The following is a 15,274-nucleotide window of genomic DNA, read 5'->3' as shown; positions in this document are numbered from 1 at the left end:
GTTTTTTTTGCTGCATAGCTGGAGCCCCATAGCGGCTATTACAACGGGGCCACACTCTCCCTGTTCACCGAGAGAGGCGAGAGCGCTGCTGGAGGAGAGCAANGCGAGGGATGGAGGAGGAGGAGGAGGGGAGGGTGGGAGAGAGAAGAAACGTGTAATCACCCAAACAACCATTTTTACCCATTTCACCCCTTCTGGATCTGTGTCGCAAGGTAAGAAAAAAGGCTACTTGGCTTCCACACTGACCCTCTCTGCACCGGCTGACTTTGTGTAAGAACTCCTCTGCCTCTTCTCTCTCACACACTCTGCAGCCTGCCGCGAGCTTATCTGTCTTTCACTGCGGATACCGTGAAGGAGGAGGCCGGACCGTGAGTGGAGACGCCAAGAGGTAAATGAAGCTCGCACTTTGAATTGATTCCATTTCTGCCGCCGTGCGTCATTGTAAAATAAGAAGTGGAGTTAACCGTTTCAGCTCCTTTTTAAATAAGAGGTGTGTGAGATGATATTTCATGCGCTGTTGTTTGGATTTGTAAAGCTTGTGATTAGAAAGTAACGCGGTCCGAAGAGCTGCGTGCCCTTGCGTCAGTGTCCAATCAGACGTCTCTGCGCCGCCGCAACTGGTGCCAAGACGCATTTACGCACACTCACATACACACACAGACCGCAGGTTATTGTAGCAGCCTATGGCAGCCTATGGCATACTGCTGAGGCTTCTATCTGCACCAATCAGAGACGAGATGTAACTTTTTTTTCTGCTATTGGCTGATCATAATAACACACACATTCCTAAAATAGACTTGAACTCATTATTTGGCTTAGTACTTACAGGCATTATCACTCACATGTTGTGTGTATTACATTTAGTGAAGTTCATACTTTATCTGGTTTCACTATAAAATCCTTCAGTTAATTCAATTAATAGGCCGAATTAATAGTTTTTTAGTGACATTATTATGTATTTTAGGTGTGAAAAATCATCTTAATATATAATATTCCAACAGGGACTTACATTGTGTCGATGGGACAAAATAGTGAGATTAAAATGATGACATATCTTTTATTTTGTGCTGACATATCATTATAATCTGATAATTATTTGTTATATTCTTTTAATCAGGTTGTGCTTTTATCCTGTGTTACATGGCATTGTTTTAAAAGTGTTGTTTTTATAAAGATTATGGTGGTGTGTGTTATGATAGTGTCTGAAAAGGCCCTTTAAAAAACAGATGGTAAATTCAGATTTGAAGTTCAAGTAATCACCGTGTTTTCACTATCACATGGTGGTTTATTATATTAATAATCCTATAATTCTCATGCTGATTCAGGGGTGTTATTTTAATTACAAGAGAGCATTATCTCTAGAGTTATAAAGATTAATGTTGCCATGGGTTACCTCTTATATTCAGGGTTTTTTCAGTAAACTGTTCAGGAGGGAGCCACTCTAAGTGTGTGTTGTGTTATTAGACACTGAGCGAAACTATAGCGGCCGTCTGCCTGAACGACATGATATGAGTTCTTTTTTGTTTTTTTTTCATTCCTGACATGTTTTCGAGCTTTGCTCCGCGCTACACATCCATTAGCTGGATATGTAAAACACACGCACACACATGCACACACAATTTGATACATAATTGTGGACATCATGCATAAGTAATGACTATTGTAGCTGGGATTCTACTAAGTGGCAACTGGCTGTGATCCTGCACTGAAAGTGGAGTGTTTTATTCTCACATTTGTCACAGAGGAGTCAGAGATTAGGAGACATTTGAATCCGTGTGATCTTTTTTTTTTTCTTTTTTCTTTTTTTTTCTCTGAGAACTCAACCATACATGTTCAGTTATCATATCATGAGCCGCTTATCCTGCTTGAAATGACATGAAATGTGGCAGGCAGCTCGTACCTGAGATGAGTAAAATTTGATCTGACTGCTCCAATCGGCCCTAATTGAAATGAATTGAATCAACCAATTTCTTCTGCTACTGTAATTAAATTAGTAGCTGGGGTGTAATTGGACATCGAGTTGGCACTCGAGAGGAGATGACAAAATGCTCATTGCTGCCACCAAAGGACTATGTGTCAGATTCAGTGTGAACGGCAGCGCACCAAATGCTGGCTGACACATTGACGAGGCTGGCTCTTCACTAGAAGAGTCCACAAACAAAACACCCTCCGATTATCTGCCAGACTGATACACCACCTCATATGGAGGGAAAAATGTGGAGATGTGCCTGTGTGTGATGAAAGAAAACCTGATTTACACATTTACTGTACACACAGAGCATTCAAATTTAGACTCCAGCTTTTATAGTCCATAATACTGTTTTTTCCTCTCACAATAAAACTTCATTTCAAGATTGTGAAATTGTTACACTGTTAGCAGCTCTTAAATAAAGAATGACTCTATTAATCTACAGCAGAGAAACTCAAACAGATTCATGAATGAAGAATCAACTGATAAAAGACATTTTAAACGATTAAAGGCGAATCAGATCAAATTCTGTTGCAGCCAGGAGTGATTAACACTGTCACCTGATTTCTCACACATTCACATATATCGGCCTAACCTTCCTAGATTATTACATTTTGATGCTTAAATTAGAGGCCCTGAATGAATATATCTCACATATCAACTTTGGCACACGCAGGGAGGAAAGAGGTTTTCAGTGCTCTGAGGCCTTGGTCATCTGCGGCTCTAACGCCATTTCCAAGAACAATGAGCAGAAAGGGGCTAAAGTCGCACTGATGACACTTAATCTCATTGGAATTCCTTGTCAGGTTTGACCTTGGGAAGATATTAGCCACTCGACAAGTGACTGTGTGTGTGGGAGGGGAGAGGTGCCTATGTGTCTCTGTCTGCAGTTATGTGATTGCAAGTGTGCACATCTCCGTGTGTGTTTTATGAAACGACTAAACTCGGGTGCTTCGGAGCAATTTCAGATTCCTTCTGTCAGTGTAACTTTGGGTCAGAGAAGCATCCCTGTATTTGCATGGAGGTCCTGATGTGTTGCCTGAAAGAAGCCAGCAACCAGACCAGTGGGCTGCAGGGATCTGTGGCCCAGTGATATGTGTGCCACATTGTCTGTTCAATAGAGGCCTTTGAATTTTTAAACAGCATCAGTTACTTCATACTGCCATTGTTTTGGCACCATTTGCCTTGCTTAATCCTGGTAAGTGCATATCTACACTGTCTTACTGACAGCGCAGAGGTGTGTGTGTGTATTTACATGTGTGTGTGTGTGTGTGTGTGTGTTAGGCGAGGGGGCAGATAGATTGTATATGTTGGATCATGATTCAAATCCAGTGAAAGTTAGGATATTGATGAAGTAAGTAGTAGCTACTGTCGCATATCCTTTTTAATGATTAGAAGTGTGTGTGTGTGTGTGTGTGTGTCTGTGTGTGTGTGTCTGTGTGTGTGTGAGCAGGGGGGTATAAGTGCATGCCCGTACAAGCGTGCATGTGTGCTTGAGGCCATCTAAGATGAGAGAAAAGACAGAAAACAAAAGATTTGGATAATAATGTTGAGCATTCACAAGGTTCCTCGGATATTTAAAGCCAGCCAAGCTTTAACAAAATGCAACATCTCACTGAGGTCAGAAATGTGTGTTTCTGCATTTGCGCCAAAAAAAACCCACACTATCTTCCAGACCATCGGTTTGATCTCGCCGTTCCCACTGCAAAGATGCTACAATACAAACAAGGTGAGGTCGATTGCAGAAGGCCTGCGAGCTTAAAGAGCAGCAATTAGATTTAAACTTTTTAGTCAGGTATGTGGAGGCAGAAGTGGTGTAAAGGTGGTTACCCCTAAATGAATGGTTTGTGCCTATATTTTGTTTTTTTGCAAGAAAAAAATCCTGTGATGTTTTAGTGAGACAGGAAACTAACGTACTATTTTTTTTAATGATATAACATGAAATATAGTAATTCATGGCCCACAGGACAGTTTTGCAGATTCTTCTAGACACCTGCATGAAATATGACTCAAAACACGCAGGAGACTTGCTTGTGTGCAAAGGATAAAGTCAAGTTATTGTTAGAAAAATATTGCTTATACGTGTAACACAGCCTTTAAATATGAAGACACAAAGGTCTTGATTGCTGTGGGGGAGAGTCGCCTTTACACTGATTTTACATTCCTCCATTTACAGTACTGAATGCAGCGGTGTGTCTACAGTCCTTTCTCTCTGTGTCTCCGTCTCCAAGGAGAAATATTTGCACAGTGAACCCTTCTCTGTATAGTTTCTATCCTCTTCCTCTTTGTCCCTACACTGACTTATTTATGGTAACCCGCTAATGAGCTACACGGTCTTTTGTAGTGAGAGACAGCATATGTAAACATTTAGATTTTTTCCCTCAAGTACACGGCGAGATCCACCAAATTAAAAGGCACAAAGTGAAATGAAATCACGGAGCAACCTAACACCTGATCAAATACAAGGTTACCCATGCAGTGTTTTGTGTTTTGCCGTGTTAATGCCCTATGTTGCTATCAGTCTGGCGTGTGTTTTGGAGGACTGCCAGCCAGTGGAGGAAGAGCACCTATTTTGTGGAGAGGTAATTGCTACACAGTAGCCTCTGATTGCCAGGATCTTTCACTGGGAACAGCCCCGGCTCCCTTTTCACTTGCACCGACAGCCTGATTACAAATCATCTTATTGATTTGATGAGTGCAAGATGTTTGCTAATAACTGTTCTCATACCATCTGTTAATCTTTGTTGTGATTAAAGAGGTAATCCCAATACCCATTATTCCCAATGACAAGAGCTGGGATCGTTCTCTTACACAAGCTTTAGACCCTCACAGGCCACGCAGGGCTGGAAAGGAGGGGGCAGGTCGGGGGTTTGTGGGGGAGGCTCGAGGGGGTGCAGCACCAAGGATATCAGTGATCTCCGAACGCAATTGAGAAATCTGCTTCACCTTCTACATAACAAACACGATACAAAAAAAAAAGAAAAGAATTACACCCCTCGCTAAAAATCCATTACCCCGTATAATCACACAAAATGATTTTTCTTAAATATGATAATAAATCACAGGCTGGATCAATAGCCTGTGGACCAACTGCTATGCCCTGATAACGTATCAATCAATATTTAGTATTTAGATTTTAATTAATACCTCGGCGGGTCTTGGAGCCTGTTAACACTGAGAGAAATATAATCTGTGATAAAAATGGGCCCAAGTAAAGAAACTGATAAAAGCGAATGCAGCCCTGTTAGCATTCCACAGTTGTTCCTCATATCTGTCATTGATCAGTCAATTGTTTAGTTGTGATTAAGGACCCTTCAAAATCAAGCTTTGTGTGTGTGTGTGTGTGTGTGTGTGTGTGTGTGTGTGTGTGTGTGTGTGCGCAATGCATAGGGGAGGTATGGATGAGTGTGTTTACATGGCAACGTACTCATCGATCACGCTTTGTAGGGATGAGCCAAGCTTCAGAGGCACCTGCTGCGAAGCGTGCATACAGAAGATCACAGACTGACATCATGTGTTGGATAACAAGTAAAAAATATATATAATGGCTCATGAAGCTCATCTCGATCTTTTCGAGACTTTTGGAATACTCTTATGATTTTAAAAATGCAAAGTCTATTTTTCTTAATCCTAAACGCGGTAATTCTGATCGTCACACTCGTAGGTCTAAACCTCAGTGCAGCATACAGTAAAAGATCTGCAATTAATTGCAGCAACTCTGACAGAAACACTTAGGAAAATTGTTTCAGAGCGATACATACAAGTCATTGCATCTCGAATATGCACGCGATGGCCCCCTCTGTAATCTTTTCTTAAGGTTTTAAGTGTTAAACTCCAGACTGCCAACTGTTTTTCAATTGGATTGACTCCTGTGGCATTTGTAATTGGAGTCCTTATGCTTTATAAAGAGATTAAAATAGATAAATATAGAAACAGGCAGGCAGAGTTTGACCATCAGGATCTGAATGGCTGACACAAGATTAATAAGACACATAGATAAACAGGATCCTGTGGTAATCCTCCTTTGAACTAGTGCATTTGACTTGTAATCTGTTTCCACACTTCCTGTGCTGCTTAAATAAATAAATAAATAAATAAATAAATAGGCAGGCATTGATAAATATTCATCAAATATTCTTTTGTTTCTATTCAATACCACAAACAAAAATAATTATTAAAATGTATTAATAGTACGCATCAGGACAAAACATTTCCAGACAAAAGCTTGGCCACCGTGTTAGCGTGAAAAGTATGTCAAAGACTTCACCTTGCCTTTTTCCAGTATTTGAGTATCCTCTCATCCTGTACTATTATGTGTTTTCTACATTAGTATTATGTTGCACACTATTTGAAGAGGAGAACTACGGCATCGCGCAGGCTTTGGGCTGAAGGCTGCAGTGGGTCCCCGGTCCCTGGAAAGTCAAGCTGTGATGTGAGCTAACAGGACATGTGCGTGTTGCTCAGGGTTATGGCTGGATTTAAGTGTCCCAAGGCTGTCTGCTGTCTAACCCGGCTCAACAGGATGTAAGGCCACAGCAAATGCCGGCCCAAGTGGTTAGCGTCTCTTTTGAGCTGATCCCCCGACACACACACACACACACACACACACCGTCACATTGGCACGTACAGGAAGACACACACATAAACATACAGTTGAGGAGGTCAGTTGAACCAGCTTTGGGTGTCAGGTGGGGGTGGTATGTGTATGTCACACCTTAGCCTCAATGAATCTTTTCTGTGACCTATATCTATCATCACATTAAACAATTATAGTGTATTAGATTTAGATGATGCTCCAGCCTCAAATAATCCAGTGGATGGGACATTTCCCCACTCAGCACAGCACAGCCAGCAGTTATCAGTGTTGAGCTGGCATATCAGTTTAGCTTTGTGGTAAAGCTCACACACCATGAGACTGGACTGGATTGGCCAATCCCTATTAATCCCTTCTTACTGTTAGGTGGACAAGGTGCCAAAGGGGCCCTGTGCAAGGCTGGCATGGGGTGGGTGTGTGTGTTAGCAGAGTGAGTCAGCTGCCGCTGCTGCTGCCGCCGGCATTACTGTAATTGAATTAGTGCATGTGTGGTCGGACGAGCTTCGAACATTGTAGTCGAAGTCATGTATTGCAGCATATTGTTTTTTGATCTTGTATTCTGGGCCCATTCACAAATGACTGACTCTGTATATTTGAATGTGAACATGAGGATTTCCACCACACAGTTTATTATTTATTATTATTATTAGAATTATTACCTCACTCTGCAGATCCCCTGAGCTCTATGGGACTTGAGCTTGTTTTAGTTTTAGTTTCTTTCAGCGTATTGTTTTGGTTTTCTTTTCAGCAACTTCACTGTTTGGTTGAGTCTTCCTTTTCTCAATGACCTCATTCCAAGCAGCAGCAGACAGTTGTTTTTAGTGTAAAGGCCAAGCACTGTACATGACCTGCAGCACCAAACAACAAACGGACACCAGCGACTAGCTGGTGAATATAGTGAAGAATTTAGCAGCTAAAGAGTCCAAATGTTCCCTTAGGAGTTGGTGGAGCTAAACGGACAATGAATAATGTATTTATATGCACTAGGTTAACAATAGCATAATACCAGAAGAATGCTAATGTCGCTGCGTGTTGTCTGCATGTGTAAATAGGCAACTCTTTGTTAACACCGTCACCATAAAAAGGAGATAACGTGCCATGTTGGTGTGTACTCACAAAAACTCTTGCATGTCGTAGTAGCGTGAACGACTAACACTGCAGCTACAGTCTTTGCCTTGTACCTATTTCACCTCCAGATGGAGTAATTTGTTGGGTTGGCGTCTTTTACATCAATATTATACAATTGATAAATAAAAATAAGAAAAAAGCACGGCATGGAAAAAACAGTGTAATGGAAAGATTGAAATAAAGTTGAAGGAGAGAATGAAGATGGTGGGTGGAGGAGGATGACGGACAGTTGTGGAGACAGGGTTGTTAGTTTATGTAGGCTGTGGGCTGAGTCGACTGGAAAATTTTGATCACTTTAATTTACTATATCCAGCGTTGCTTCTCTCCCTGTCCAGCACTTTTATCAAGCCCTGTGAGCCCGTATTGATTTTTTTATTTTCTGCCCAGGATAAGAAGACAGAGAGTTAGGGAGCTCTGGTGAATGGAGAACTTTCCTCAGATTGCTGCTATTCTCCAGCTTATTGCATCCTGTCGTTTGTAGTTTCAGATGATGTCCAGTACGCCACGGCTGCTCCAGCCAATAAACAAGGTGACTAACAATGGAAGAGGGCCGGGAATGAAGAGAGGGAGACAGGCTAACCACCACACCACACACAGATAGAAACAGGAGTGTGTATGTGGAGGGGTGTGGGGGGGCATTTTATAGCTAGAACTTGCCTTTGTTTTACGGCTACGTTGACACTTTTTTTTAAAAGCATGTGCTTTAGTTCGGGTTCAGAGCTGTTGTTACTTTTTTTTAATTTCAATAAATATAATCAAATATATATTATATATATCAAAACGGTGACAAGAATATCAAGGGATGTTTTGAGGGTTAGAACGACTAATGTTTTGATTTGTTTAATAAAGTTGATGTCAAATTAATCATATCTAATGAAGACGTGAGGAACAGATCCTCTGAGGGAAGTTTTTGCTCGTTTCCGATGATTTGGAGGTAACACTGTTATTGTCCAACTTTTAACTTCCAAGAAATCCACTAGAAATGTGGTATTTTCTCTCTTCTCCTCTCTTTGTCTGTGAACAATGCAACAGAATATAATGTATTATTTGCTTTCAGCATGTTAGAATTCAAATAGTTATTCTGGGACTGAAGGCAAGAATACTATTTAACATTTCTTTTATATTATTGTTACTGCTTCATGTGTGTTTCCCTGAGCAAAATTAATTATCACCTTTGCCCCAAAGAAAATGCAATTAAAAAGTAGAGGTAATGTTTTTTTCTTCCAAAATGAAATGGGACGATGGTTTTGTCTCCAATTCATTGCTTTTTTTGATAATGTGTGTATCAGACAAATTGTTGTACTAGTCCATAAAATCTTTTTTTTGTTGTTTTTTTGTCGCTGTGTATTTGCATTTTTAAATGTTGAGGGTGTGTGTGTGTGTGTGTGTGTGTGTGTGTGTGTGTTTGAGTGGAGAGGGAGGGATGTTGGGAGGGTTGAAGAGAGAGAGAGAGAGAGAGAGAGAGAGTGTGTGTGTGAGAGAGAGAGAGAGATTAGTGACAGTCTGATAAAAGATGTCTCCAAAACCCTAATTAAAATTGAATACCCCTGCAAATGCAAAGCAACATGCAATCTCCAGGTATTTCATTTAGAGCAACTATCTCAGTGCGAGGCTGTTTTTTATGTCTTTCTTCACTGCACACAAATAGCTATCACCCCTTTCGCTTTATTTTTCACACTTCCACATCTACCACTGTCTTTGTCAAACCTCACATTCGCTCTTCTCTCCCCTCCCTTGATGTCAGACACAATGACAAAATAAAATCAAACTGAGTAACCCATAACCCCACCCCCTCCAAAACATTTCCAAGGTTCAGCTCATTAAACCGCAGAAACAAAATAAGGGCTTCTAATGCAACAGTGAGCACAGCGTCAAGCTCTTGTATTTTTATTGCACAAACATGCTCAACAAATGCGAACAAACTTAACTTTTTTTTTAAACAAATGCTGACTAATACTTGCATATATATATTTTTTGAACCGGTTTAGTTCTCTCTCTCTCTATCTCTATTGTAACTTTTATCCATTGTATTTTCTGTTCATGTAACATAACTGGTGCTTATTCTAGGTAACTCCTCTTGCTTGTTGTCATTCCTCATTCCAGATCTTGAGCTAAAAGTGTGTGTTCACAGTTTCTAATTGCTCCTGTCGTCTTCTTGTTACATCATTAAAAATATCTGGGCTCATTCTCCGTCCTTGGTCTTCAAATATCTCCTGCAGTTTTGTGAGTAAAACGAGAAGAGTGTTTGCACTGTACAGCGGAAAACCATGTTTTAGATCTGACCTGTGTTGTGGCTGCACTGGCACTTTCACTTCCTACTGTCTGGACTCAGACTGCTGGCCATGTGATATCACTTCTGAAGAACACACACACACACACACACACACACACATACACACACACATACACTCAGTGTCACCAGCAACTGGTGGCCTATGGTTTACCCACCAGTTTGTATGACTCATTTCAGACTTCTGCAACTGGTTTGGAAACACACTGGGGCTGACTATACGGATCTGATATCAGCTGGTTGAACTTGTTTCATTCACATGTTACCCCGCCTTAAATTTAACATTGACTTTTTTTTTGCAAATTTTTTCATCATTCAACAGCTTAATTTCTTATTTCTGGTTTCAGTTGAGCATTTGGTGTGATTATTTAAGGTTTAAATTCGTCTTTTGTTCCAGCTCATGGGGTGAACATGTTTTATATTATAATGCTTTGTATGCTACAGTAGGTGTTTTGTAAAACACACCTGGTCATAGGGAACCAAAATCATGCAAATTCTGCACACTATCACCTCTGAATCTGTTACAGATGCAACGTTTTTGGTCATGGACGTTCGTCAGGCATCAAATTTACAATATGAAACAGCACCGTCTTTACACTCAAGTTACAGGGTTCAACAACCAATCAAAAGAAGAGCCAAAATCACAGGCCTGGCACAGGTAACAAACTGTAGTTGATAAATCTGTAGAATACCAATGAAAACAGAAAAGAAAAATGACTTTTCTTAAAATAAAAAATGAAATGATGTCTGATTACATACTATATTTTGTCATAAAACAGAACTGTAACAACTAAACAGCTGTTGGCAAACAGTACCCAGCAGCTTTGGCTTTCAGAAACCCATATTGGCTGAGCCATCCTCAAAGCTCACACCTATAATCATTTTTACATGACTGCCTGCAGAAAAAATACAGAGGAAATTGCTCCGGCTTAAGCTCCCGTTTAGTCATAAGGATATGGTCAATCTGGCTGCCAAAGCCATGCTCCTGAGTCATTTTACTGTATGTATTTTTTCTATCATCCTTTCCCAGAACACCAGTTGAATCATACAGCAAATAAATAATCCTCTGGCGCAGAGAGTTTAAGGTGGTGAGCAATAAACATGTGTCTCAAACATGTTTGCTTTCCTTTAAACGCACAGATGTGCCTTTTTTCACTGCCACATCTAGACAGTTATTAACTTTGCAGATGATATCTTGTCATGTTAACTATCGATTCCTGTCATCATTAGAGCGGGTAATAACGAGGACTTGACAATTTGGTTGTGTCTGTGAGGAGTGACAGTCCCGTGTGTTAAAGACATGTTTACTTCAGTCTGGGATCAATAAATGCTGTGAGCCAGCATGAGAAAGCATAGGCCCTTACCGGCGTTATCGATGCACAATGTATCACATTATGAAATATACGTAGGAGGAAGCTGCCCACAAGATTAAGGAGTCCTCATAGATCAATGAAGAGCATGAGCATTAATATAGTGCTGCTACTTCCTTCCCCTGGACACCCCAGGTTATTTTTGCTCTCAGGCTGAACACTGATGCACATAGACGTGCTTTCGCGTGAACTGGGAGAATTAGATTTGCCTGTCGGTGTTACAATCCAATATCTATCATTGAAAGGCTTCTTTTCACTCCTATTGCCAAAGGTCTCCCATTTTGGGCTCGGGCAGAGTCCGGCATGGTGGTGAAAATTTTTTAAATTTGTTTTTAGATCTCAAACTTTTTAACATGTTAGAAAACCTACTTCTCATTCATGGGGGTAGTGATGTGTGTGTGTGTGTGTTTGTGTGTGTGTGTGTGTGAGTGAGTGAGACAGCAATCTTGACCTTGAGACTGAGGGTGTAAAAAGACAATGCAACCACTTTGTGTTGTCAGGAAACAGTGATTTGACTGTTTAATCCCATGCTGAAATTTAGCTGTCTTCATTTATCGCCTGATATTAACCCTTGCTTGAGCTTGTTTCATTTGCTTTACACTCCAGAGACTCATAAGAAACAATAAACCTCTTTTTTTTTAACCCTTCCTGGAGCTGATTTCCAACTTAAAATCACTCTTTCTTTTTTTTTTTTGCCCTGCCTCATAAACCTGACATTTGTTCGAGTGGTAATAATTTTGACCACTTCCAGATCCAGTTGACCTCGCATATAAACTGAACTCATAAACCTAATTTCCCACGTTGCATGTCGGCCCTATATGAGTTTCTCATCTGAATATATCCCCACTGTGGAGGACAACAGAGGCGTGTTGTGATCCAGCTGACCCTTGAAGTGGCCAGATGAAGGGTAAAGAGGAGGAGGAGGAGGGGTGAAGGGTGGAAGGGAAACTTGGGCCAAGGTCAAGAAAGCTAATTTGTTTCCTGCGTCCCCTGCCGTCCCTGAGAGGCAGACCACACACTGCCCATACAAGAGGGGCTTTAATGTGGTTAAGGGTGCATAGCATGGGGTTGAGCTCATCAGCTACTGTGTCCTGTATCACGCAGGAAGCTAAAATCTGTGCATTATTGTTTATTGTAGTGAATATTAGAAAGGCAAATCTAGTGTTCATGCAAAAAGAAAGCTCAGGCAGATTTGAAGCTGCATAATAATTGATTTTTGTTGTTGTTTTCAATTGACATCATACATACTAAGATATTAATACATACTTATGTGACAGTGTGCGCCACTTTGTAAAACATTTAAATATACATTGATGAAAGAAGTCCAAGAAATACAAGTCAAAATTTGAAACCTGAAAACTTCTAAGTTTAACTTTTTCTCTTACTTATTATATGAAATATTCATGACTAAAAAGCAACAGTCAAAGTAAAAAATGTCTTTAAGTATTGAGTTTAACCGTCAAAAACAGGTGTTCTGCCTTACCTGGACTGTGTGCGTTTGACAAGGTTTGATTGACAGCAACCAAACAACCCACAAATCACCATTTTCCATCAAAGCCCCGCGAATATAATAATATTCTCAGATACAATCCATTTACTCATAGAGAAGCTGATCTGTTCTCAGGGCCTTTAAGTACACACAGTATTATCTGCAAATTCACCTAAAGTATGAAAAGTAAAAGTGCTCATCATGAAAGCTGCATGAAAGTATGTGTACATTATCACTTAATATAGCTGTCAGTTAAATGTGCAACGAGGCAAAAAGTACAATATTTAACATAATCAAGTTTAAGTATTATTTAATGTACTAAGTTATAGGTAACTGTGAAGGCGGCGTCTAAATACATTTCCAGATTTTCAGTCCTAATTTCTAAACCTGTAGAAGTGAGAGGGGAGAGCAGAGCCTGGTTGGTAGTCTTGTTCTTGTGGGTATTTATCACCAGACACATTCTCAGTACAGGGTAATGTTTCATATAGGTTATGTATACCATATAGACATACTTTAAATGATGCAAGTCCATGTGTGCTCATGCACATTTGCACACGCATAATCAATATTATCACTAACATCAACATTTTTCATATAACACATAGATGTTTGAGGCGTTTTCATTATTTTTCGTTGATATTAAAGTTGACCACCTCCTGCCGTCTGTCAGACACTTACCGGATTACATGGCGTGAAACATTGTTTTGGCAGCTCAGTGCCGGCTCCTTCGAACAGTCAAAGTCAAAGAGGAAATGAATGTATTTGCCACCTCAAGGGCACACATGGTGCCTCTGTGGAACCTGTAAAGCAGTGGTTAATCACTGTCTGCATGGAGCTGTATAGCCTTCAGTGAAGAAAGAGAAAGAGTTTAAATTACAGAGCTCTCAGCTCTGACAAAGGCCATTCTCTGTATTTCATGGTGCATACATTTGGTGAATAAACATTTATTCATACGTTAATTCTTTGGCAAACGTGAGAGTTTTTACAAAAAAATATTTGACTTGTATGTCTTTTAAAACAGTGTACGTATAATCAGAGATAAGGTTTGCCAAGTTTGTGATGGATGAATATATAGATTAATAGACTCAAAGTTACCAAAGAGATCAGGTTTTTTTTCTTTTCTTTTTAATTAGCACCTGTGAGCTGTTTCCCATTAACACTGTGCACATTAAAAATCCCTCTGCTTTTTCTAATTAAGTAAAGTGGAAACAGATTAGATGGCTTCTTTGAACAAAGGTCAGTGATTGCACTTTGTCTCGCTCCTCTGTTTGTTTGTTTGGCCGGCACCAGGAGAGAGGCTGCCACTTCTTCCCAGAATGTCACTTCACAATCACTGTTTGTTTTACGGAACAGCCTTTTCTTACGCTTCGTCTTCATCTCCAGTCAATCCTCCCCCCTCTTTCATTTTTTTTATTTATTTTTGAACGTGATCAATAGATAAAGACGTGCCTCTCACTACTGTCAGCTTTGTAAGTGTTTTTAGATTCTTTTTTTTTTCTTCTTTTTTTAAAGAATATTCCGCTCCACAGGTGGGGAGCCGGGAAAGAGAGGTTGATGCAATATAGATTTTCTGCTGATATGATTATAAAGAACGTGGATTGTCAGATTAAAGCTGGACTGATGAAAGATAGGCATCAATCAGCAATGTCTCTGGAGAGGCTGAAAGGCATGACATGGTTGTCAAGAAGGAGGAATATGGTGACTCATCCCTCCCTAATCTCTCTTTCCTGGCCAATTGATTGGGCTTTCATATCCATTAGCCTGGCTTTCATAGCTGCTGTAATGAATGGCCAGACTACAGACATACTTCGAGACCAAACTTGTCTCTTAGAAAGAAAAAAGAGAGAGAGATGGCAGAGCAGCTGTGAGTCACACAGGTATCCTCTCAAATTGGAGTTCAGGCGCCTCCAAGGCAACATGAAGAATAACTTAATAATATTGTGGTTTAATTCACAAATTAATTCATTTACAAATGATTCCACTAATACTTAATATACAGTGTCTAAGTCTTGGAGATCTGTGTTATTTTATGTTCTGGGTCCATAATCTAAAATTGTTTGAGATTCAACCCCCTAAAAAACAAGTTTATACTTGACTAATTTGTTTGGTCAGACATGTTTAGACATGAACTATAATTGTTTGGATTATGTTTAGTGGCGATGTTTTTTCTGAAGAAAGTGCTGCGATTATGTACATAATGTATAAAATTCGTGATGGTTGGCATGATTGCTGATCAGAGAGCGGCACTCACATCCTCATTCCTACATGTTTTTGGGTCTTAGGCAACAAAAGCACTTTAGTTAATGAAAGGTAGAAGTAAACACATCCTGTCTTGTACTTCAAGTTCACTTTTGACTTTTTCAATATTTAAACAAGTGATTTTTCCCTCAACGTTAGTGCCTAAACACAAGCTCACAAAAAAGTTGATCATATC

At 40.0% G+C, this 15,274-nt stretch overlaps 1 long non-coding RNA gene across 2 annotated transcripts in view; it reads left to right on the top strand.

Annotated features, from left to right (window-relative positions):
• The first annotated feature begins 147 nt into the window (after positions 1–147).
• The window catches only part of LOC109140875 (uncharacterized), a 53,012-nt gene continuing 37,885 nt past the window's right edge, over positions 148–15,274 (top strand). For both annotated transcript variants that reach the window (XR_003463491.1, XR_003463490.1), the window contains exons 1-2: positions 148–212; positions 312–388. This is a non-coding gene — a long non-coding RNA (uncharacterized LOC109140875). The remainder of the gene's footprint in view (positions 213–311; positions 389–15,274) is intronic.

The sequence above is a fragment of the Larimichthys crocea genome, chromosome XIII (assembly GCF_000972845.2).
Source record: "Larimichthys crocea isolate SSNF chromosome XIII, L_crocea_2.0, whole genome shotgun sequence".
NCBI lineage: Eukaryota > Metazoa > Chordata > Actinopteri > Sciaenidae > Larimichthys > Larimichthys crocea.
This window is presented reverse-complemented; position numbering and strand designations above follow the sequence as displayed.